Source organism: Pleurodeles waltl, chromosome 3_1 (assembly GCF_031143425.1).
Source record: "Pleurodeles waltl isolate 20211129_DDA chromosome 3_1, aPleWal1.hap1.20221129, whole genome shotgun sequence".
Lineage (NCBI taxonomy): Eukaryota > Metazoa > Chordata > Amphibia > Caudata > Salamandridae > Pleurodeles > Pleurodeles waltl.
Genome location: NC_090440.1, coordinates 1602613005 through 1602628473, shown reverse-complemented (window position 1 = coordinate 1602628473; position 15469 = coordinate 1602613005).

Below are 15469 nucleotides of genomic sequence, written 5' to 3'. Positions count from 1 at the left end.
TGGCAAACTCCATTTGACTTGGTCCTTGTTTTGTGGTGGCCCTGATGCATCATGTGTGTCATTATGTGATCAGAAATCATGTAGTCCTAAGCAAAAGTCATGATGGTTTCCTTTCATATTGGCTAAACACTCTTTTTTATGAACTGTATGTAGTTGTTTATGTGTTTTATCATTGTAGGCAAAAGTGCCTGTAGCACATCAATGGCATTTGATTGTGTCATACCACCAGATGCAGAAGCACTGAATTGTAATAGCCCTGTGATCAGTAACTGTTGTACTGCCATCTGTCTGAATCTTGCATTATATGGTGTTGGATTCCTTTTGTGAGGTAAGCGATGTGGCTCCGGCTGATGACATCCACCAGTTTCATGTTTGCCTATTCTACACAACAATGTCTGATATATCCATTCCTTCCATGGTCTGGAGGTCTGTGCCTGTACATTTGATCATTTACACAGTATGATTGAATCATATGTGATTTGCTAAGTTTCAGACATATTGACAGTCTATGAGATGAAGAATGTAATAAATGTTCTTCTTTGACAAGATACTGTGTTTGTATGGAATGGTTGTAATCCTAAGCTGGACACTGTGAACAAGCACCATATCACTGCTTCCACAAGTAGCATATTTTTCATTGTATGGTTCACATTTTCTTACATATTAACATTGCTAAATGTGAAATTTAAGAGAGCAGACAACAAGATTGTGATTTGTGAATTTGTTTTACAGTGCTAAGACTGAAAACAAACTTCTGGCCAAAATTAACATGAATGAAAAGTGAAGGGGTCAGTCACAGTAGTAGAAGCCACACCATTGGAAGTCCAGAGTCCATATTACTCCTCCCATCTGAAATGGAATGGGGTTCAGGATAAGTCCACAGAGTGAATGTGACATACAAAGGAGGACATTAAAGTTGAGGTTTCTTGCTGGCAGTGGTGGGTGTCTTGCCATCTGCACCTTCTGAATTTTTACACGGATGTCCCCGCTTGTGAGGACGGGGGAGTGGTCAGCTGCTGGTCAGGGGTCTCTGAGAGTGGTTGCTCCTCTGGCAGGACCACCCTTCCTGTGTCTGCCGCAGATGTACTCGGGCTTGATGTAGTTGCCCACAGGAAGTAGTAGATGTTGGGGGAAAAACCCTGATAGGGTTGTATGGATGTCCCTCAGCCCCCGTTAGGGTGTCCATGTTGGAGTTACAGGCTTTCATATTTGGGTTCATGTCCCTCTGCACCTGCTTGATTTCCTGGAGTTTGGTTAGCCCCTGGCTCATCAAATCTTCGGACTCATGATAGACACCCAAGACTTTGCTGATGGTATCCTGGTCATAAGTAGCCCCAGTGGCCTCACTCTGGCAGTCTACAGCATCCTTACCATCAACACTAACCCCATGTGCCTGTGCTCTTGGAACAGAGTGCCCTCTCCAACTGGGTCCTTGGTCCTCAGTGTCAGGATTGTTGATTTTCACCTCAGGATCTAGGACTGGGTGGCACAAGATGGTAGAAACTGTGCTAGGTACACAGGTTGGGGGGCGGTTGTTGTCTGTGATGCTGAAGCAACTTGAGTAGGATGTGTTTTTGTGGGCACAATGAGACTCATTGTTTTCCGTCTGACCAGGCTGTCCAGTTGGGCCAAGACAGTCATCCACGTCCACATGTCCAGGAGTGTTGTCAACACTGAGGGCTTTATTCAGAGGTGGGTTGGGAGTCTGGTCAGTGGACAATGTCTGTCCAGGTGCTTTGACAGCTTGACCTGTTGAGAAATAGAGTTCAAAGCAATTGGTTGAAGTGTGAAATCTACGCTGCAAGTAGAGACCTTGGAAACTCTTAAGTGGTAGGTTTGCTGATTGTGCTATGTTACAATGATATTGAAGTTGTTGACATGATGTGTGAAGCTTACAAAAACTATTAGACTCAAGCAGCTCATTAGATGTGGTGATCAGTAGGACTTTAGATGAGGGAGTGAACATGACATCTTGAAAATGTCAAGCCAACACAGTGGAGAGGAGACATGCGTATTTGACCATTCCAGAGCCTAGCTGTGTAAGATACGGGCAAGCACACAACTTAGTGGTATATGTAGCTGTAGGCATCATATGAGCAGTGCTGAGTCAATGTGTTAACTGCCACTACCAATCTGATGAAGCTGCTTAATGCCTTAGGATTACTTGATGGTAAGGTGTCATTCCTGTCCTCAATAGTTTCAATTTGGGATACCAGGACTGGAGCAAGCTAGGTAGCTGGACATGTCTGTGAGTTGAGCATGATATGTAGATTGCCAACTCCCAGGGGAGGGTACATCATTTGAGAGATGGCACACAGGTGTATTTGGGCAAGTACAGGAAGGCCTGTTGGTCAGAAGTACAGAATCAGGACCTCCTGGTAGTTGTAGACATGTCACTTGCTGCCTCCCCACACTACACAAATTCTATACTCCCAGGTGAGGATACATGTACATTTGGACAAGTGCTGGAGAGCCTGTTGGTTAGCGGTATAGAAAGAGTGCCTCCTGGTATTTGTAGTCATGTCACTCTCGGTACTTCCCAAAACTTGACAAATGTTTAGCCATACATATCCGTTGCCACCCTGCAGTTAGGTTGGCCCATACATTTACATGTTGAGACATAGCATGGGTCCTAGCATGATCTTTTGATATTGAAACACTTACAGACCCCATTCCAACATATGTCATGTAATGGGGATTAATACATGTGATGTTGTGTATGACAATGCACATTGACTATCTCACATCTCTGCAACTCTGGGTATTGCATGTTGGGAAAGTAGATGAACAACACAGTGGCAAAAGGTGAGATGTGAGTATGCATTACAATGAAGATTTGTGACAGTTTTTGTGTTGTAACTAATCAGACTCTACTCCTCCAGCTATCAGAATGCAGGATGGGAGCACCTTCTCCTTCTAGGAAAACCGTTGTGATGGGATACTGGGAAGACCACCACCAGTCTTATTGACCTCTGTGTGTTGCCTGGAAGCCTGGAAATACACCTTCCCTTTCAGGTCATTCCACCACTTCCTAATGACCTCCTTTGTGCACAGGGTGTTGCTTACAGCATTCACTCTGTTGACTATCCTCTGCTACATTTCCGTTTTCCTACTTAGAGGAGTATGCCGGACTCGGGCTCCAAACAATTTGTGGATCTACTCTTATGATTTCATCCACCATGACTCTCAACTCATCTTCAGGAAAACAGGGATTTTCAGAACGTGACATGGGTATAAAATGAAGTGGGTGGCAGGAAGTTACTTTAAAAAAGTGATATAGGGAGTAAATGGACAAAAGTGTGTGAAGGGTATTGAATGGGATGGTGAAAAGGGGGTGCATTATCTGTCAAGGATGTGAAAAACAGTAGGCTTTGGTCTCTTTCCTACAGTGGAGAGGCAAAGGTTCATGGTCTTGGAACAAGTGTGTTTTATAGTGTGTATTGCAGGTATCTCCACTGGGCCAATATATACCAGCTGTGTTGTTTTTAAATCCATCCCAAAGGCACTTCTCTATTGCTTTGCTGAATTTGCACCACAGTGGCTGACCATGTTCCACTGACTGCCACAAGGAGAATGCCACACCGATTCTGTTTTTGTAATGGCACAACGGTTCCATGTGGCCATGACGGTGACCAGGGTGTGCACTACCAAGATTGCAGACCGCTGCGCAGCTGTAGGCCAGACATTTGTTCTGGCAGTTGGTGGTTTAGCCTACACACATCGTAATACAGCAGTCTAGAGACTCCCAGGGCAGCAGTCTTTTTGAGACCTCTGCCTTTCTGGTCTGGCAGTCTGACTGCCAAACTCGTAATCAGGTCCTTAGTGTGCTCTTATAGCCCCAGCTTTGAACTCGAGCTAGTAATTTTACTGTTTTGTTCAAGGGGTAGTTCATTCAGAGCAGGGAGAGGCTAGTAGGTTCTACTCCAAATCTTTTTTGGTGTCTGCGATGGCCTGCTGTAGAGGATTGGCCACATAGGGCAGAGGGGATTACTCCATCCCAAAAGTGATGGGCATACCGTCCGCTGTTTTACAAATTCCATAGAATATAATGGAACTTGTAATATGGCGGATGGGATATCTGTCTTGTTTGGGACTGAGGAATCCCCTCCGCCAAGGCCGTAATGAGGCCCATAATGTTTTTTCAAGTCGTTGATGGACACCTGTCTTGTTTTTTCCTTGAACCGGACAAAGGAGCAGAATGGCAGTTCTGTTGTCTTTTATCCCAAGAACTGGGATGGGTGGTCTGTATGATGGTTCAAAAACTTGCTCATCGTATATCTTCTCACAAACTAGGTCCCCACCCTTGGGAACCCACCCATCAGCAGCAGTTATAACCTTCTCTTCACAGGTTGCGGTGTCAAGAGAACCTTGTATGGAGTGCATTTTACCAATTCTAATCTAGGGAAGTAATTTAATGCTCTCAGGAATGTATACAGACTATGGTACCAACTAATACCTGAACTTAGTACCCTAGCAGTCAAGGCTTGATTAATAATGCCGTTAGCACATTCAACTAAACCTCTACACTAGGCTTTAAATGAGTGACTGAATTGCAGACAAACTCCAAGCGCAAACATTTAATCCCTGTTAGCCTTAGAGATGAATACTGGACCATTATCTGAGTAAAATGAATGTAGTATTAAGATCGCTATGAGACTCTACAAATCCTTTATGTCTGGTGAAACACTTGCATTTCTCTGTGAACACACCCATAGAAATCAAGAACATGACTCAGTTGTACTACTAATGTGTATTCATCTTGGTTAACGGAATTTATTGGACCGATATGGTCCAAATAAATCACTCTGAAAGGAATATTGGATCTGAGGGAGGGGTTTGCAAGGATCCCTTCATAGTGGAATGCTTAATATGTTGACAATTGTCACACCATTTAACATAATCTCTAGTCTGTTTATATAAACCAGATATCTGTAGTGTTGCTGTAGCATTGCTTCAGTTGCATTGACCCCTGCATAACAAGATTTCAAACCTTCATGAGCTTCTTTGAATAAATCTAATCTGGACAGTTTATTAGGTACTATTCTGTCTTCCACTCCTGGTAGTGTGACTACAGGAGTATCATCTGAATTAAGGGTGTAAAGGTGCTTGTGAGGAAAGCCTTCAGGAGGATTTGTGTGTATGCCTGTTAAGAGATCTATGTCAATTTTTGTTCTATATCTTGTTAGGACTGCTACTCTAACAATCTGAATTTTAGCCTTCACAACTACGTCAGCCACACAGTTCCCTTTGGTGTGAAGGCCATCATGCTGATAGTCCAAATTGTGCCTCATATAGACCAGTGAAAGCACATCCTGAGACTACAACCTTTGGCCAAAGCTGTTTATTCTTTATCGATCTTCCCTGAGTGAATCCATTCAAACACCAATGTTGCAAGCTAACATTGCAACCTTGTACACAGAAGGATGAGTCAGACACAATGAACGTGGGGACTGACTTATCAACCTTTTGTAATGCAAGTAAAAGGGCAAGAAGTTCTGCAAGTTCCACAGTGCTGTCACCTAGGATTTTTAACATGGGTGCCCTGGGTTAAAATTAACCATCTTTCACTACACCTTGCACTGCCAAGTAGGCTGCGAAGTTCTTACATTTTGTTTCCAAGCACTGGTTATGTAGGGCCATCTGCAGAGAATATGCTGTGATATGAAAGCATGTGTACGAAGAGTAGGATCATACTCAAACTTTACATCCACAGCACCTAAAGAAGAGACCGACTGTACCCACTTCAGGTGTGGGGTGTGCCTTGGTAGCTGCCTCTAGTGCTGGTATGGGAGAAACTATGATTATTAGTTTTCCTGCACCAAGGGGTGTCACTTCAAAATACCTGTCTGCACAGCTCCAAGAATCTTTTCAGTGGAAGCAAAACATGCTTTGGACGGGGAATACAAGTGAGACTTGTATGCTATAAGAACTGCATATCCTTCATTGTAGGTCACATAGATATAATCTGAGTGACTTGACTTGGTATGACTCTGATAACAAGGTTGCTCTTATTGTTCCTGGTTTGTAAATATTTAGGGGCATTTTTATGAGAAAGTGGTGCATCGATCCCCATGTGCAATGCCCTTGCCCCACCTAACAACACCATGGTTGTGCCCTATTTACAATACAGCGCAACATTGCGGTCGTTACTACTACTGTGTCAGAATTTTTTACACTGTTGTGGTGCTTTGCTGCACAAGTGTAAAACATTTTGAAGCTAGTGCAGCAAAGCACAGAGAGGCTCATTGATTGACGGAAAAATGATGTAGTGAAATCTAGTAAATTTCATTGCACCATTTTTTCAGGCGTCCCTGTGTGGGAACATCCCCCTTGCATACATTATGCCTGGCATGGGCATAATGTGGTGCAAAGGGTTGCAAAGTGGCGCAATGTATTCATTGCACCACTTTGTAAATCCGGTGTGGGGGAAAGGCCATCTTAGCTCTGCCTTACGATAAATAAATTAGGTTGTGGCGGCGCTAAGGGAAAGTAAATATGTCCCTTAGTCTCTAGCAAATGCCCTTGGAAGATATATATGTAGTGTGACAAGAAAGTACTTCCAAAGTTGAGAAATCCTGGAAGAGATTGCAACTTCTTCAGTGTGTCAGGAGACTGCAAGGTGGCACACTTCTGAAGGAACTCAGGAGCTAAACTCTTGCCCTCATTGAATAACTGGTATCCTCAGTAGGTCATCGTCAGGTAAGAAATCTTCTGCAACAGTGTTATGTCTATATGATCACAACTCTATCCGTCCTAGTCAGGTGTGCATCCAAGTCATCATCTGTGAGATAGATATCATCAGTACATGACAACTACCTTAGGATCTGGTTATAAGATCTTTATAATGCATGCCGAGAATCGGCCTGGACTGTTCTTATAGCCCATAGGCAAACATTAAAATAAGAACTGCACCCTGTCAAAACTAAAGGCAGTTAGATATTCACATTCAGGCACAGTGTTTTGACTGAAGAACCCATTGAAAATGTCAAGGGTGGTTTTGTATTTTTTTCTGATTAGGTTGGTTATTAAACATGCACTATGAACATTTTGCACAATGTAAGTCCACATATGCAAATTTAGATTCTTATAGTCTAAAACTATCCTATAGGAGCAGTCTGGTTTACAGATGAGACAAGGAGGAAGGTACATTGGTGAAAGATAAGGCACTATCATGTCCTGGTATCCCAACTGATCTAATTTTGCCTTAATACCATGCTTTGCTTCTGGTTTGAGAGGAAATTTAGTTTGCCCTTGATGTTCACTGCCTAAGGGAATGACATCTAGAGTAGAGTGTTCATACCACTGTGCTTGATTCATGTGAAAAGGTTTGGAGCTCAGCATACTTTGAACAACCTGTACAAGTCTCCTGTATATGTGTGAATATTGAAAAAACTACTCCAGGCCTAAAGCTAAAAACCCAAGCCCTGGCACTAAAATTAAAAACAAAACAGACATTATTTCCACAATGAACATGATCATTAAAAAACTGTTTCTAGTACCTGATCTGGCTCAAAGAACTAAAACAAACACAGACCTTTATGCAATCAGATATTTCTGCAATTAGAAATGGCATTATAAGAAATTGGGTTGTTGGTTGACTAAGGTGTGAGCCCTGGTCAAGTAACAACCGCAAGTCTTGTCAGGGGAAGGCACAAGCAAACTCCAAATTAACCTGTGTTCACCCTCTGGTATCTTGGCACAGAGTAGTTAGGCTTTACCTGAAGGCAATGTTTAAAGTATCTGTGCAATACTTCAAACAGTAAAACAAGGATCCCACACCAGGTTACAAAAATGAATTCATTTAATTTGATTAATAATACAAGACCAAAGCGACAACAATCCAATAAGTAGAACTTGTGTTATGAATTTTTAAAGAATACATTGTAAAACAGTGCTTAGAGGCAAGAAGCACCAACTGGTAATATCTGGCCACTCTGGACCAGGACAAAGTTGAAAGTTCAGGCTGACCGTGATGGAGTGCGGGCTGGCCTCAGAGACCCAGTTAGGCCAGCCAAACCAAAGTACTTTATATCCTGGTTGCAGAGCATTGCCGTGATCTGAAACACAGATGCGTCAAGTAGCCGAGGTGATGTGTCGGCTCCAAGATGCAGCGAGCCTGAGGTGCTCCATCCTGATGCGCCAACGCCGAGGATAGCGCCGTTGAGACTTGCGATGCAAAGGTGGGTAGAGAGGATGGATGATGCAGTCAAGGCAATGCATTGCTTTCATTGAGCTCTGAGGCTGCAATGCGGATGTTGTGCCTCATCATTGAGGCTGCCGTTTGACAGGAGTTGCAAGGAGCTTGCACTGAGTAAGGTGGTTCCAAAGGGGCTGCATCGGTGCAAGAGGAGGGATGCAGTGGTGATGCGAGTCTGTTGCATCAGTTTCGACCCACACAGTAGCAGTGATATGTCAGTTCTGCTCCACGCAGCAGAGGTGATGCATTGGTTCTGCTCCTGCAGCAGATGATGCATTGGCTCTGCTGGAGCAAACATCCTAAGCCTACTTTCGAGTGTCCAAGACTGGGATGGCACCACTTGGCAGGACAGACTTCCAGATGGCAGAGTCCAAGTGCAGGAGCAGAGCAGGGTGATTGGAATTCTTTTATGTCCCTTTGACTTCTGATCAGGAGGTCAGCCAAATACCCCTTGAAGTCACTCTGGGTTCTGGGTTGGAGAGATGCAGGTCAAGTAATTCTTATTTCCTGCTAAGAGGGCAGCAGGTCAGAATTGCAAAGCAGGAGTTCAGCAGAGTAGCCATTCAGCAGAGTGGCAGTCCTTCAGCATCACAGTAGCCCTTCTTCCTAGCAGAGTATCCATAGGCCAAGAAGTGTAATGAAGTGGTGCTGCCAGAGGTCCAGTACTTTTACCCAGTTGGGCCTTTCAAGTGGGGGAGGCTTCAAAGACATGCCTTTGACGTGCACAGAGTCCCTGTCCTTCTTGTACTGGCTCCAGACCCACTACAGGGGGTTATGTAGCCCTTTGTGTGTAGATAGGACACAGCCAATTCAAGTATAATTGGGGATGTGCCCAGCTCATCTCTCCTATCCGGCCCAGGGTGGCCCATCAAGTCCAACAGATCATACCTAAGATGCCATTGTGTGTGGATGTCTAGGAGGAATACAAAAAGCCCACGTGTCACCCCATGACAGACATGTGATCAGAGACAGGCAGTAGGCACCAAATGGCTAAAGTAAGAAAATGTCAACATTCTAAAAGTTACATTTCCAGAATTGTAATTTCAAATCTGACTTACCATAAGTTAGGATCTTGAATTGTGATCCCAGGAGCATCAAACCTTGGGGGGGCATATGTTATCTCTTCCCATTTACAAATTATCAGGTATAATAAGGTAACTCCAATGTTGTCCATAGGAGTAGTAGGTCTTAAAGTAGTGAAAATTGCATCTAAGAGTTTCTCACTACTAGGATATACTTAAAAGTACATGCCCAACTTTTTTAATAAACTGCACCATACGTTTGAGTCTGTGTAGGGTCTATTTGAGAGGTGACACATGTATTAAAAAGAAAGGTTTGGGCTTGGCAAAATGTTTACTTTGCCAGGTTAAAATGGCAGTTTAAAACTGCACACACGGGCTATGAAATGACAGGCCTGAGACATTTGTAGATGGCCACTTAAGTGGGTGACACAATCAGTGATGCAAGCCCACTAGTAGCATTTGATTTACAGGCACTGGGCACACATAGTTCACTTTACCTGGGACTAATGGGTAACATTAAAATGCCAGTTGAGGATAAGCCAATGTTACGATGTTTTAGGGAAAGAGCACAGGCGCTTTAGCACTGGTCAGATGTGGTAATATGAGCAGGATCCTAATGCTAGCAAAGACAGTCAGCAAAAACAGGAGGTCTGAAGGTAAAAGGTTAGGGAGAAAGCCACACCAAGGATGCCAGGTCGAACAGACATCACACTTGTAACTAGAATAATAATAAAAGTGGGTAATTGGATAGGTGACCCAAAACTCCTGAAAGAAGACGGAAATGTACCTACTCATCAATATAACCAAAACTGCCTCTATAGGGACAGGTTGCGGACCGGGAAGACCGTAATCAGAGAGAGAATCTGAAAATGTTTGGCCTTCCAGAAGAAAATGAAGATAAATCAGCTTCATGCTTATTCTGAATTCAGGACTTGTAAAACGACTGGAATAGACTTAAACAAAGACCTTGAATTGGAAAAAGCTCATAGTGTTATCACAAGTAAAGTTACAAGTATGTACCAATCCAAGTACCCAACTATATTAGAATGTAAGACCTTTAGATTTAGGCATGGGGAAGAAATAGCAGCCTATGTCAAACACATCAGATTTATCTGCTGCCAAATAAACAAGAATATACTTGGTCCAGATCTACTTAAAGAAACAGTCCTCTGTAAGAAATGCTTCTAGACCCTGAGGACCAGACAGCAGAATCTTAGCATGTCCTTCTTTTTTGTATGCCTGACATATACCATTCATAAATATTTCATCCAGGAATCAATCCAATATGGATCAGAATCCTAATGATACCTCTGTGTGGTATAACAGCCTAGTCCCAAGGACACAAACATGGTGTATCAAGGGTTCACTATACATTTAGACTTATTACCGCCAAAGTTCATCAGTACACTCTAGGTTGTATCAATCTAAGTTAAAACCCACCCACGAGTCTACTGATTAGCTCCTTATTAGGACCGCAAAGACAAATTTCGATATACCTGACTATGGCCCTCATTACAACCCTGGCAGACGGGGGAGAAGTGGCGGTCATACTGCCAACAGGCCGGCGGAAAAAAAATGGAATTATGACCATGAAGGTTACCGCCATGGTCATCCGCCACTTCTCCACTCCGACCGCTAGGGCGGTGACGACCCCTGGGCTCAAGACTTCGGTCTCCAGCCCGGCGGCCGTCACCAAACCACCGGCAGTATCAGGACCCTGCATACCGCCATGGATTTCGGGTGGTTTGGAACCACCACGAAATCCATGGCGGTAGACACAATCAGTGCCACGGAATGCCTTCTCTGGTACTGCCAGGGGTCGCAACCAACCCCCTCCCACGAGTCCTCCCCCCACACCCCAACCCCCCAACCCCCCTACCACTCCCAAAGGTGTCAGGACCCCCCTCCCCACCACCACTCCCAACATGCACATACACACCCCCCCACACACACACATACACTACAACACATACCCTCACACATACAAACAGACATGCACACAGACCGACCGACTGGCGGTCTTCAGCACGGCGGTACCTCAGCGGTCTTTACAAAAGACAGCCATGGTCAAAATGAGGGCCTATGTGTTAATTGTCTAGACCAAAATAAGAGTCATTACTCAATTCATAGATTACCAATGTTAAAAGGAATAGCTGTTTATCACTAGTAGTATGATTAAGGTTACCAGACACAAGTTAATAACACATTCTGATTCCTTGTTTCATGTATGTGTGGATATTTATATAGTGGGAACCTAGCTCTCAATCAACAGAGTACTGCACATTATGTGAAGAGTTGGGAAACAATCTACAAGATCATGTACATCAAGGGGGGATTACAGAAATAGATTGTGCATACATTACATTTCACACTTTTAGAAACGGGGAGATTAATGATTTGCCCAGAATTACACGATGTCAAGTTTAATGCAGAGGCCAGGATTCGATCCGGATCACCAGGTTCCAAAAAAAGCAGCTCAGTCCTTTAGGCCACATCTAATTCTCTTCTGTTTCACTCCTTCAGTGCGGAGGATGGCTTCATGTCATCCTCCATACCAGTGGTTGTGTGCTGAGGTTGGCTTCAAGCCATGCTCATACAAGAGTCACTTAATCCCTCCGGTGTGAACACCAGAGGGATTTCTTTTTTGTTTTATTTAAGCCCCTAGAGCTGGGGAAGCGCTTCCCCTGCAGCCTGTGGCATTTGTTCTTCACTGTACTGACGATTAGCGTGCAAGGCGCACTGCTGTCAATACATTGAAAGTGAGAGGGGAAATGAGCCGATCAGCTCATTTAATTTTCACTGCATCAGTGCTCGGGGCATTTCTCAGCCCCAGTCCACTGACTGAGACAGGGCAGATGTCATTGGAAAGAGGAGAATCTCCCCTTTCCAATGATACTATTCTCCAGTAAATCCCTGCTTGGGGATGGCCGCAGGAGGGTGATCCCTAAGCAGGGTCCATCCACTAGACATCAGGGAGAGCAGTCCCTTTGGTAAGGACTTGTGCCTCCTATAGTGTTTTTTAAATACAGTCTTTCTCCACCCCCTTTCCCGGTCGACAGATGGGGCAATTACCTCCATTTACACCGCCTGAGAGAAAGTCCACTAGACACCAGGGATTATGTTTGTTTTAGAATTGCCCTGCCAAGCCCCCACCTTTATAAAAATGTGGAAACAGTCTTTCTGCCCTTCTAAGGCAAAAGGGTAAATACCCTGATCAGCCCTATAGTGGCAAGAACGTCCACTGTATAGCAGCAATATATTTTTTAAATAAAATAATGGTGGGTCTTTCCCAGCCTAATATCAGGCCCTACCCTCACCCCTAAAACCTCAACAGTCTTCCTGCTCTCCAGAGAGTTAAAACATTCCATTCCCCTGGGCAGGCAAGAGGACATGATTCTTTTGGATAGTGTTTTTACAAATGGTCTAGGATAGTTTGGTTAACTCTTAGTATCATCCCACTTGCAACGGTGAATGGCTGTAGTTTTTAATGCTTGGGTAGGCTGCCCTCTGGAAAAAACATACCCGAACCAGACGCCTATGAAAACTGACACCTGGGGAAGTCAGGTTGGTGTGCTTCATATGCACGCTGCACCATTTTCTTACCCAAAATGGCCTGCAAAACCCAAATGTTGACTAAAAACACATTTTCCTCACATATCTAAGAGGAAAGCTTTTGGAATCTGTGGGGAGCCACAAATTTCCTTACTTGTGTGGGTGGGCCAAAAGACCTTGACACAAAAGGCCCTAAAGTGCTATATGTAAAGATCTGCAAAAGGAGTAGCTGCAGGATTTGGGGCCATGCTCCTATTGACCTTGGTTTGATCATTCCTGTTGCGACACTATGCCCAGCCACACAAGTTGGGCAGTGTTGTTATTGGCAGAGTTGGGGAAATTCTTGATGGTAGGAATTTTGTGGATTCTGGAAGTTTCCATCATAGAAATGTACCTAAAATGTGTGATTTCAGGCAAAGTTTGAGGTTTGCAGAGCATTGCGGGTAAAAAGCCTCATGGGATCCATGTACTTCATCCCATTCCCTTGGAATCTAAGTTTAAAAAATGGACAGGTTTGCTAGGTTTCCCTAGGTGCCAGCTGAGCTAGGGCTCAAAATCCACAGTTACCCAGTTTGCAAAAAACTAGTCAGTTTTGAGTGAAAAAAAGTGATGTATCCTTGTTGATTTTTGGGCAGTTTCCTGCTGTGGGCATTAGGCCTACCCACACAAGTGATGTACCCTTTCTATCAGCAGACTAAGGGGAATGTTGTGTGAAAGAAGGTTTGTGCCTACTCACAGATCACAGAACATTACATCACAGAAATGTGCGGAAAATGTGTTTTTTTAGTCAAAGATTGCGGTTTGCAAAGGATTCTGTGGGAAAAAACCTGGTGAGAGCCATGCAAGTCACCTCATCCTGGATTACCCTAGGTGTCTAATTTTCGAAAAATATACAGGTTTTGCTATGTTTCCTATGTGCTGGCTGAGCTAAGACCCAAAAACCACAGCTACCCACTTTGCAAAAAAGGGTCAGTTTTGAGAGGAACAATGTGACACATCCATGTTGTGTTTTGGACCATTTCTTGTCACAGGAAGTAGGCCTAACTGCAAAAGTGAGGTGCCAATTTTATCAAAAGACATGTGGGAGTATAGAGAGTAGGATCTGTGTTATTGCCAGTTGGATTTCAGTGGATTTGTCCCTGCCAAATGTAAGCCACTGAGTAAGAAAGAAGACATTTGAAAAAATACTCTCTAATTCATATATTAGCACAGGTACCCACAAATTCAGAGATCTACAAATGTCCACTGCTCCTAAAATCCATATCCTTTGCCCAATTGAGAAATACGTAGGTTTCCTTGATACCCATATTTCAGTCCAGATTATTCATCATATGAATGGGTGCATACTCAGTACACATTCAAAAACCATTCTACGGGGAAGCTTAGTTGTTGGCTCTGGGTACCTTGGCTTGTTGGAAACCTTACAAGCCCTATATATCACCACAACCAAAAGGGCCCAGCGGACATAATGGCATATTGCTTTTATAATTCGACCATTGTGACAAAACGTTACAGATGAAAACGTTGTCACAAATGGCCATTTTTTACTACTTATTTTCAGTATTTCTTTCTTTCAACAGTTAGTTTCTATGGGGAATCTTTGAGAGATCTACATATATGACCACTTGCTAAATTTAGAATTTTGTCTACAGAAATCTATAGCTTTTGTGGATCGTTTCACACTGATTTCCACCACAAACTGGAAGTAGGATGAAAGCACAAAAAATAGGGAAAATGCGCTAACTCTTTAAAAATTGCCAAAACTGTGGTAAAGAAATGTTTTTTCTTTTAATTCAGCTCTGCATGTTCCTGAAAGCTGGGAAGATGGTGACTTTAGAACAGCAAACCGTTTGATGATTCCATCATTATGAATAAAACACAGACACACTCATCCAGAGCACTTGTTTCCTATTTTTTAAAAAAGAAAACTCAAAATGCAGCTATATTTTGGGTATTGTTTTTAGGTCCCTTCCAAGAGAATCCACAAACCTGGGGTACCTTAAGAATCCCCAGGATGTTGGACAAAAAGACACATATTTGGCATGGATAGCTTATGTGAACAATAAGTTATGGAGGCCTTAGCTCAAACTACCCATGTTAGAAATGGGATCTCTAGTTGGCAGAGGTATGCACTACGTCCAAGTAGGGAGCACAACCCTAGTCTGGGTACGTCAGTCACACACCATAAATACACTTGTGCTCATCCTTTGGTAGCATGGCACAGAGCAGGCAGGCTTAACTTAGGAGTGAATGTGTAAAGTACGTAACAATTAAAACAGTAACACAATGAAAACGCCACAAAAAGAATCCACACCAAGTGAGAAAAATTTATTATATTTGTATGAGTAAAACAAGACCAACATGACAAAAAATCAATAGGTAGAAGTTGCAATATGAATTTTTAAAGAATAATTGATATTATAGTGTTAGAAGCATAAAGCGCCAACTGGGGCTATCTGGTCAAGCTATATCGGGCAAAGCCAAGAGTTCAGGCCGACCACGATGGAGTGGAGGTTGGATAAAGGGATCAACCTTGTCCCTCTGAAAAAGTACCTTGAGGATGGACATTGAAGACCTGATGCAAGGAGCAGAGGAGGTGATCTGCAGGCGATGCAATAATTTCGATCTGTGTAGTCGAGACAGCATCATCAGAAAACCCTTGGTGAGGAAAGTGATGCGTCACCATTGAGCCATGCAG